The sequence below is a fragment of the Saccopteryx bilineata genome, chromosome 6 (genome assembly GCF_036850765.1).
Source record: "Saccopteryx bilineata isolate mSacBil1 chromosome 6, mSacBil1_pri_phased_curated, whole genome shotgun sequence".
NCBI classification, from domain to species: domain Eukaryota; kingdom Metazoa; phylum Chordata; class Mammalia; order Chiroptera; family Emballonuridae; genus Saccopteryx; species Saccopteryx bilineata.
This window is the reverse complement of record NC_089495.1, coordinates 192,948,532-192,959,663: the sequence shown is the minus strand read 5'-3', so window position 1 is coordinate 192,959,663 and position 11,132 is coordinate 192,948,532.

The window sequence follows — 11,132 nt, the reverse complement described above, 5'->3', positions numbered from 1 at the left end:
GTCATAGCTTAGCATGTCCCTCCTAATTAAAGGACAGCGGCCAGTGGTTGCCCACCAGAGCTTACAAAAGACGATTACTCTGGTCCCAGGGAGCATATGGAAGCAGGTCAGATGCCAAAATCTGGCGCCTGCCACCTGGCATTCTTCAGAAGTGACCCTTGACCAAGAGATGGCCGTTGTGAGGGAGATGGTTATTGTGGGGTTTCCTTCCCATCCTCTGCAGGGGTCAGCTCTGCCCGTAGCAGAGAGGGCGTGCAGGAAGAGGACAGTGCCCCGAATCTGCCCCTGCCCTGGCCCAGTGGGGCCTGGGGGCTTTGCATGTGGAGGGAGAGAACACAGATCAAATGCCTATAGACCTGGGGGTCAGAGGGCTCATATAGGGGCAAAAGTAAGGGAGGGAAAGGGTCTTAGCCCTCAGGATGAAGCCTGTCCCCAGCTAGTGGGTGCCACGGCAACCCTAGGAAAATGGACATCACACTCCACTCCAGGGCTATGAGGTACATCAGTAAGTAAGGTACAAGGCCATGTTCTATAACCCTGAGTCCTCATCTCATCTGTTTCTGTCACACACACACACACACACACACACACACACACACACACACACCCAACACACATGCTTGATGCCCATGACATCCTGAAATGATTGTTTCTTTCATGGGTCAGAGGTCACACTGTGGATCACACTGTGGCTCAACACCAGTCAGCAGAAGTATCTTGTTTGTCCCTTTTGGTGGTTTTTGAAAAATATGAGTCCAACATCAATGTGTAGAAAATTTGAGATTTCATTTGAGAATCTGATTCCTTGCTTCTCTTGAGGCCTTAGGAGATGGAACCACCCTAGGCCCACATCCTCTCAAAGTAGAATTAGTGGCACAAAGTCCAGGCTGCCCTTTAAGACAGTTTGTGCTGTGCAGTTTGCCACAGTCTCTACCCTTCCCCAGTGTCTCCCATCATGGAGGGTCAGGATCTGTCACCCAAAGTTCTATCCACATGTCATGTGCTAGCTATATGACAGCTCCTATCCCGTCCTGGTGTCTCCCCTTCTATGACAAGAACTGTAATATAACCCCCCACAGGGTTGGGGGGTTGGCTGGGCTGAGTCAACACCCAGAACCTGCTGGGAACGGGTCTGGCAGCTGGCAGTCCCCCCGGAAGTGCTGGCTGCTGGCCGGCTGGGTCCGGCCCCTCCCTCCTTTCGTTACTCGCATTGGGGTTGAGACGCTGCAGTAGACGGAGGAACCAAATCCAGCCATTTCTCTCTGGTCTTTCCTCCTCACCTTCCCCTCCGCCACCCCCACCCCCACTGTGTTCCTCACCCAGAGGGAGAGGACAGCAGAGCCTGGAGCCCTGTTGCCGGGAGTCCCGGGTTGCCAGGGTCCTGGTCACTGCCAGTCACTGCAGACCCTTTGATGGACACGCCCAGGTTCTCTGGCACATCGTGTCCCTGGATGTTAACCGCTCAGTCCCCAGTCATCTCAGGGCGGCACGGGAGGTTCAATCAAGTTTGCAAGAATGTTCTTTCTCTCCCACCTGCTACCAGTGGGACTCTTCAGAACTCACCGGATGTAACATAACATTGGGATGTAATATGCCATCTCAAGTGCTTTGAAAGCAATCAACAACTGTAATCCAATCACTAGTGGCTGTATTTTGCACGCTACCTCACCCCCAACCTCATCCTGTGTGTCAAACTCACCACACACACACACACACACACACACACACACACACACACTGAGCAGGTGCCAATTTTGTGCTCCGCTGCCTCACATAACAGTGGGAGTGCTGAGTAGTGAGCTGCTGATCCGCATGGATTAACGTGAGAGATGGTGGGAGCCCTGAAGCTGTTCGACTTACAAACAGGTAGCAGGCTGGGTTGCCATGGAGAGCAGGTGGACCGATGCCAGGACCCACCCTCGGGACTCATGGCATCCTCTGATTAGCGGGGTCACACGGGGCTCTGGGGGGAGGCAGAGGCATGACCTGGCGTTTCAATGACACCTGACCTGCTGTGAGTATACCAAGGTGTCCGGGTGTGAGAGAGCGTGAGTGTGTGTGTAAGCTTACACGCATGTATGTCCAGACCCCACATGTACAGGGGGAAAACTGAACGGTCCCAAGATCTGTTGGACACGTTCCTGTTCTAACCGAGGGCTTAAGCTCTGAGGGGTCACTGAATGGACAATTCCTGCTCTGGGTCAGGGCGGCTACTGATTCAGCACCAAGAAAAGCTGCTCCTCCCAGTTCCACAGGTGCCCCTTCCCCGCCCCCTCTCACATTCACCGGCCCCTCCCCCTTCTCACCAGCCTCTTCCCCTCCATTCGCCTTCCTGGGCTCCCCTCTTCCATCTCTCATTTTCTCTGGCCACATCCTTCTTTGTCCTTGGATTCACATCCTGCCACCTTGTCATATAGAAACCCGGACACAGGTTTGTGCCCATTTATTGTCTTAACAATCCATCCCAACTCAGGAAAGAACATACATATGAACATATATACATGCATGCACACAGACTTGCATATATGCACACAGAAACACTCATGTGTGTGCATGCACATGCGTGCATACATGCATGTGTCACATGTACAGAATGTAAACACAGACCAGAAGCTAGCCCTCTACCCTATGTCTTAATTTTGGCTTCCCCAGAAGCAGACCCTGAAGCAAGGTTTCAAGTTCAAGTACTTTATTAGGCAGGTGACCCCAAACAATACTAGTCCAGTGGGGCAGGGAGACAGGAAAGGATGTGGCCAATAAGCATGCTGCCTGCTTCCCTCAGAAACAGCCACGGGCTTGTCTGCAGGCCACAGGGCTGGGCCGGCAGGCACGGGCAGAAGATGGGCCTAAGGTTCTGGCAAGGGCTGGCCGTGCCACCCCCAGCAAGTTAACAGCGTGGGAAATAGAGTCCAGTCCCGCTGGTGAGCCACCAGCACAGACAGACGCCACAGGGTTACCCATCCGAGTGCCAAGAGAGCGAGGTGTCACCCCACCAGCCCTGGTGGGGTCCCCAGGGAGCACTACCTTTCCAGCGCCTCCATTAATGTCCCAGCACTGTGACAGGCACTGTGAAGAAGGGAAGGCAGGGACCTGAGGTACAAAGTAGGACAACAAGGGGCCCGAGCGGCTTAACCAGGGAGGACTGAGGAGACGCCCAGGGACTCGGTACTATGCCAACCACGTGCGTCTCACTGTGGCCCCATCCTGCCATCTTCCTCTCTTTTATCCTCCAGGCTCTACCATCTCCTCCCCAAAATCAACAAAGTCCAGTTCCCAGGGTGACTTCTGGGTCCTGTGACAGTAAGGCCACAAGTCGGAGTTTTTCAAACATTTTTAAAACACAACCCACACACGCAGGTACATACACATCTAATTATATAGACGTTTCCCCAAACACTGCTTTCCCTCACCACACGCCTCGCACTCTGGTATTTCCTAGTCTAGTCTATCCCGGTCCGTTGCGGATTTTAAATGCCAGCACAACCCTCTGCATTGATTCCAAGACCCGCTAATGAATCACAAGCTGTGATCTGATCAACTCTGCACTGGGAAACAGTGGTGTGGATGTTCCACCAAGTGCCATTTATCCTAGAGTGGGGGGCCGGGTTACCCTGAGACGCACCTTCTCCTTCCCCAGTGGGGGAACAAGAGGAGGGCTGTGACCACTAGACCCTGACAGGTCACGACCTCCAGCGCCATGGCAGTAGCTGGTGTTGGGGTGGGGCCGTCACTCCAGAGGCACAAACCAGATGGCAGAAGCCAGGAAGTAACCAGCCTGTGGCCGCTTAGCCCTGAAGCCTCCAGGACCCAGCAGGGAGCAGGCCCCCAAGACATGCCCCTGGGGGAGCAGCAGGCCATGAGCTGGGCCCAGCCACCCCTTCCCCAGAACCCCGGACCCATCCCCTGACCCACACTGGGGTCCGGGCTCTCAGGAGCTTGCAGACAGAGAAACAGGCAGAATGTGGGTGTTAATACTGTTAGTCAGAGCTGTTCTTACTGTTACCATGTGGTTACTCTCAGCTCACCACCCCCAGCCAGTGCTGGGTCCCTTACGTGTCACCTCAGCCCAGGCTCACGACGGCCCTCGGAGGCAGACATGGCGGTTTCGGTCATGGTGCCAGTGGTGGCAGCAGCAGAGATGATGAGTGTAAGCAGCACCTGACATTCCAGAGCACCCACCGCACAGCCGGCACGGTGCCAAGGGCTCCATCTGCTCCACAGGGGGAAACGGCTCCCTCCTCACAGCCCGTTCTCTGCGGATGACGTTTCCGCTGTTGGCAGGCAGATCAATCTCACTTGAGCCTCAGGTGAGTCCCTAGCCCAGGCCATCACCTTGATTATAGCCTGCAAGAGACCCTGAGCAGAGGACCCAGAAAAGCACTGCTCAGAGGAATGACCCACAGAAACTATTAATATGAAAAATGAATGAGCATAGTTTAAGTTGCTACATTTATGATAATTTGGCACTACAAAACAATGCATCATTAATATAGGGGGTATCCAATAAGTCATCACCAAACAACAGAATGGATGATATAATTTAGGAGAAAATGCTAAGTTTGGGGAAGTGTGACCAGGAGACCACCCAGGCTGATTTCTCTCCTTGCCCCAGGTCCACTGAGCAGGACCCGGAGGCCTGAGATCAACCCAATTCCGGCCGACCTGCTGCACACCTGCCGTGGCTAGAGCAGGTCCCGGGCACCAGGCACAAGGAATCTGAAAACCAACTTTGTCCCTGCCCTCCTGGATCTCCCTGGCCGGGGCGTGGGATCCTCCAGAACCACATCCCCACACACGGAGCTCACAGGGGCTGAGCAGACTGCAGACAGAGCCGGGAGCCGCTGATGTAGCTGCGTTTGCAGCTCACCCGGGGCTGAGGTCCAAGACACCCCAGGCCTCCCCGGCTGTGGGTAATCAGTCCAGGCACCTGTAAGGAGGCGTGACTCTCCTTTCACTTAATTGAAAAATCCACATCATCAAAGACAGCTTCCATGCTCAGTGGCCCTTTCTTCCCTCGCCAGTGACCATTAACCTTTAAAACGATGCTTTATGAGCCATTTGCTGAGCCTCATTCCCCATGCCAAGGTGTAATGAGGCTCATAAAGGGCCAGACTCAGGAGGAGGATGTGAGAAATGCCACAAATGAGAGGCCGGGGCAGAGCAGCCCCTGGGCCACCGAGCCACACGGGAGCCGGGAGTGGACGTGTCAGCTGCCACACCAGAGCCCAGCCCTCAGCCACCAGACTCGGGACCGTCAAGTCCAAGTCCTGCTAAAGAAGGGAGTTTGACTGAGCCTACAGTGGCAGTGAAATCCAGTCAGTCCTCTGATCAAAGCTCTCTGCCACTCCAGCCAACTCAGAGTGAAAGCCACGTCCTTACAGTGGCTGAGGGTGGGGCTGACTTGGCCCCCCTCGCTGCTCTGATTCCCGCAGCCCCTCTACTTTTGCTCTCTCTTTTCCAGCCATGATGACCTCCTGGATGTGCCTGAAAATACTGGGTCAACTCACCCCAGGGCCTTTGCACAACCATTCCTTCTGCTGGGAAAGCTCCTCCCCTAGGTAGTTGCAGGGTTGCTCCTTCAATGTCATTTTCTCAGGGAGGACTCCCTGATCCCACTCTTTAAATAACACATCCTCCACACTCACTAGCCACCTCCCGCTTTATTTCTCACCAAAGCACTGACCAGGACCTGACTCAATGTGTCTTTGATTGACACGTCTGTGTTCCTCTCTCTACATTAGGATATAAACTCCTAGGGAGCTTTCTGTTTTGTTCACTGCATTGTTCGAAGTACCTAGGACACTGTCAGGCACATAGCAGACACTTCATAAAAATTTGTGGAGTGAATGAGTGAGGGAGCAAATGAATGAAAGAGTGAATGAGTGAAATCATACCTGACGGACAAAAACCTGTCACTTAGAGGAACTTGGTTACGAAAAGTGTGGAATCTAAAAACCCACATCCCTCCATTGCTGAAGGAAAGACTCAGAAATACAAGTTCTCAAGGGGACAGCACAGTCCCAGGGCCTGACTGACAGCAAACTGGCCATCACAACAACATCTTCTGGGGGAAAAAGCTACAGTTTCTGAGAGTAACAAACCAGAATATGAGGCTAATGGGTACAAATGGCTTTAATCAAGTCATCTGCACACTTTGGTCCCCTCTGTGGCTCCAGTGCTGTGGTCAGTGCCCAGAACATGTCAGAACAGTGGGTCTCAGGAAACCCCCCACCTCCAGATGTCCATCTAGACTGTCCATTCCACTGCAGACTGTCCCTTAAATTGTCCATAACACAATTAGATCAGGGACAAATTACTTGCTGTATCGCCTTGTGTACACACAGCCAACATGCACATCTCGCTGCCAACATTTCTTGGGAAATGGTGTCATTTGTCAGATTTCCATTTTCTCTGTAGTGACCTCCTTCCTTCAGGCCCAAGAGGCTTGGTGCCGAGCAGCCCGTTTGGGGTGCCTTGCACCCCGTCCCCTGAAGAGCGGCTCTGAGGCCGGCAGAGGCGACCATGTGGATTGTTCACCGCACACCTCTAGGGGGCAGTGTACTCCCACTGGGGTGGCTGTGAGGGGTGTCCCTGGAGATGTGCATGGTCAGCCTCTACTAGCCGCCCCTTCCTCGAGTCCTCAGGGAAACCCCAACCCATCCCAGAAAGTCAGCCCTGAAAGCAGGAACCTCAGAGACGTCCCGTCTGGGAGAACTCTCCATGTGGCCCAGTGTGATCCTGAACTGCCTGTGGCTCAGGGAAGTTCAGTGACGCTGTGACATGTGCCGTAAATGCTGGCATGAGCCTTGAGGTTCATTCCCAAGAAGACAGCTTGTAAGCTGTGCTTGAATGACCATGATGGCTTCTAATAAAAGTCCTTTTAACCCAAATTCCCTGGGTCCTCTACCCAGCTCTCCTTTCTCAGTCTACATCGGTTGTTGTAAATTCTTGGCAATGAATCCACACGTGCACCTAAGGCTTCTGTGTGTTTTCTCCGCCTGTTAGGAGCAGGGTGAACTAGCGGACATTTAAAAACCTGCTTCCGCCCTGGCCGGTTGGCTCAGCGGTAGAGCGTCGGCCTGGCGTGCGGGGGACCGGGGTTCAATTCCCAGCCAGGGCACATAGGAGAGGCACCCATTTGCTTCTCCACCCCCAACCCCCTCCTTCCTCTCTGTCTCTCTCTTCCCCTCCCGCAGCCAAGGCTCCATTGGAGCAAAGATGGCCCGGGCGCTGGGGATGGCTCCTTGGCCTCTGCCCCAGGTGCTAGAGTGGCTCTGGTCGCGGCAGAGCGACGCCCTGGAGGGGCAGAGCATTGCCCCCTGGTGGGCAGAGCGTCGCCCCTGGTGGGCGTGCCGGGGGGATCCCGGTCGGGCACATGCGGGAGTCTGTCTGACTGTCTTTCCCCATTTCCAGCTTCAGAAAAATACAAAAACAAACAAACAAAAAAAAAAAACCCTGCTTCCACTCTCTGGTTCCATGATATTAATTTGACTACACAGGATCTTTAATACTTCCCCATCACAAAGACCCACTTCCATACATGAATGCCTTGATGTCAAATGGTAGGGAGAAGGGGGGGGGGCCATGTCAAGTTTTTCTGACACCTCTTTAAATGATTTCTTATTTCATACTGATACAGACCAGGGACTGTGGGTTATGCTGAGAAGCTCATAAATTGTCTGCTGTCCACCAACAGTTCCAAGGTCTTGTGTTCTTGTTAGGGTAGTTGATGTTGATTGAGGATGATGTTCATGAATTGGAAATTGTGTTGTTTACCCACCAGGGACTTTGAACTTGAGAACTTCCTACTCCACACAGAGATACAGATGACTTTCCTGGTGGAACTATTGTCGAGGGACAAAATTAGAGCAACTAGAGTTAGTTGGAAGAAAGAGAAAGCTGCATTACTAATTGGGCTCATTACAGGAGCCTGAGAAGCTAAAAGAGACATGATTTCCACGCTGAGACCCCAGAAGTGACAGGAAGTGACCGCATTTGAAGCCAGAGGTCATTATCACAGGCAATTGACAGGCTCTGTGACTATGAGGGGATAAAAACTCACACATGACAACATGTTAAAGTGGGCATTTTCATATTTTTCAGAGGCTATAATTTTCAGATGATGGCTTCAGGGGTCCTTTAAGGAGGATAATTGATTATCTGACAAAGAACTCGAAGCATTTCCTCCCCACAATGCAAGAGGGAAAAAGCAAAATCCAGCTCTTTTGAGCAGAAAAGGAGCATTTTTTTCAGAGAAGACATTGCAAAGTTTATAACAATGGAAGCCGAAGGAAACATAAATGCATCTTGCCTGCTTGACAAGTAAAATTTAATTAAGAGACTCTTCATGCTGAACAACAAAGTCTTGCCTGTGCCATGCAGGGAGAAGCAACAGGCAGAGATGAGATCCCCTTGAAATACAGCCACGCGTCGGCCCCTTAATTATTCATAAACGTCCTTGTGGCTGAATTTCACCGCTTCACCTATTCTTAGTTAATTCTCCATTTTTTACTCCAAACGCTCCTTGTGTTACTTAATGAAATACTTCATTCATCCCACAGTTAACACAGATGAAACAGAGAGGCTTGGGTTCCTCCCCTAGAGGAACTTCACTAATTGAACACTTTGTGGGGACACACACCATGGGCACTGAGGTTACTTGCGTGGAGGCGCCCCTGTGCCCCCCGGTTCCCCATGCCAACCCGCAGCCCTGGTAGAATCTGAAATACCCAGCCGGCTGCGGCTTGCCAACCAACACTCTCAAAAGAAGGTGCTTTCATCGTGGCCCCATGTCCGGTCCTTCCATGGCCCGTGTGACTCCTGACGCACCCTGAGGCTTCTCCTGGACGCCCTACACCAGGACGGGCACCCTGAACAAGATACCATGGCCGACTGACCCTCAGACCCCTGCTGCCCACTCCAGACTTTCTTCCTCAGTATTTCCTGACCGCCTGCTCCGTTTTCTCCTGAGATGTGACCAGGGCCCTAAGACAGAAGTCAGCCAAGCCACCCAAGTTCTCATCCATGCCAACAGGCTGCGGTGGAGACTGAGGAGATGCCGAGATTCCCTGTGGTGTGATGAGACACACAAGCTCACCCTCAGCCTCATGGTGCCCCCAACCCCACATCTTCTGGGACCCCCAGTGGTGACTCGCCTGGTCATTCACACCCAGTGGTGTGCAGAAGACAGACAGCTCAGAGAGCTGATTGTGAAATGTTCAGAAATTTTACCAACTGCTACTTGGAATCAGGTAGGAGAATTCACATCAGGTAGGTCAGCAATTGCTATAAGTCAGGGTCCTTTTTCCCCCAAAGCACCAGGTTACCAACATGCCACCGAAGTCACATCCCATGCACAACCCTGACGTTTGGGTGGAAACCCCTGTTTTCAAATTTGGGGGCCCTTCCCAGTGGCTCTCATGTCTAAAACCTAGCTTTCTCCTTTCACCCACTTCACTAAAAGGGGATCACAAGCCCTGAAGCCACTGTGCTGAGACCACACTTCTCCTCAGCACCATCAACTAACAAACCACGAGCCCCACCTGGTTTGTTCAAGGACAGCAAATCAGTCCTTTCTGGTTAAGAAAAAAACACACAGGCCCTGGCCGGTGGGCTCAGTGGTAGAGTGTCAGCCTGGCGTGCAAGAGTCCTGGGTTCAATTTCTGGCCAGGGCACACAGGAGAAGCACCCATCTGCTTCTCTACCCCTCCCCCTCTCCTTCCTCTCTGTCTCTCTCTTCCCCTCCTGCAGCCAAGGCTCCATTGGAGCAAAGTTGGCCCGGGCACTGAGCATGGCTCTGTGGCCTCTGCCTCAGGCGCTAGACTGGCTCTGGTTGCAACAGAGTGATGCCCCAGATGGGCAGAGCATCGCCCCCTGGTGGGCATGCTGGGTGGATCCTGGTTGGGCGAATGCAGGAGTCTGTCTGACTGCCTCCCCGTTTCCAACTTCAGAAAAATACAAACAAAAAACAACAAAAAAAAAAACAGGATTTTATTATTCTCATGTCAAAGAGCAAGTCTCTGCAGGACAGGGGAATGAGTTCTGACAGCAGGGAGATGGCCCCTACTTGCCAGCAATGACCAGATCCCTATGCAGGAATATCTTGGAGATATAGGGGTCCTTGTTGACTGGCTTGGACTTCTTGCCCTTGCCACTCTTGAGGACCTCACTCCACATCTCCTTCACATCCCCCAGCACCACGTGGCAGTGCCCATCAAATATTGTCTTTACATGGATATTGATGGAGTGCTCACTAGGTGCAGGGAGCTGTCCAGGGTGCTGAAATGATTTGCTCAGGAGCCATCAGATGCTGAGTGGCTCAAAGATCTCAGAACTACGACTCTAGCTGAATATGCCTATCAGACAAGGAAGGGGGTGTTACAGTCCGTAATAAATAGGCCAAGCAAACACAAGAAGAAGACAAGAGAGCTAGTACTTTACTCGGCAACAAGCAACAGATCTCAACTGTGTACTTCACAGTACCTCACCATGGCAGAGAAATGGGTGGAGGTGGGGTATTCTGGTCATATGCTCCCCAAGCTGTCCATGGGATGTGCCATCATCCAGGGAGCCACTCTGGAGTCACCAGGTACACTAGCCAGACTCTCTCTTTCCCATTACTGCTCACACCCTTGTCCCCAGCTTCCCACAGCCTTCCTGATACCTGGACCGTTGTTCACCCTGACCCAGAGGCCACACCTTTTCCAGTTCCCATGGTTGCCCAGTGGTCAGTCACTCCTGCCCAGTCCAGGGCTGCCAATGAAAGTGGGTGAAGACATGAGCACCACAGGATGACACGACCTCACACAGGAACAAAAACACCGTTGGAATCCACCACCATGGGACGCTTCAACTGCCAGTAAATCTGCTCTGATTACTTAGACTGCATGCTTCACCTTCCTGACCTGCTGTTACCTGGATTTCCAGAGATGCCAGGCCCAGGAGGTGTGAATGGAGGGCTAGTACTTTACTCGGCAACAAGATCTGCTACATGTGTTCAACTATTGATTACTCGCCTCCCTGTTCTATTTTCCCGATTGTCTCGTGGAGCCCAACAATATGCCTGACACATCATAGGCCCTTAATAAATAGTTCCTAAAGGAGTAATAGAAACTTTGGTTTGGGAAGGGGCT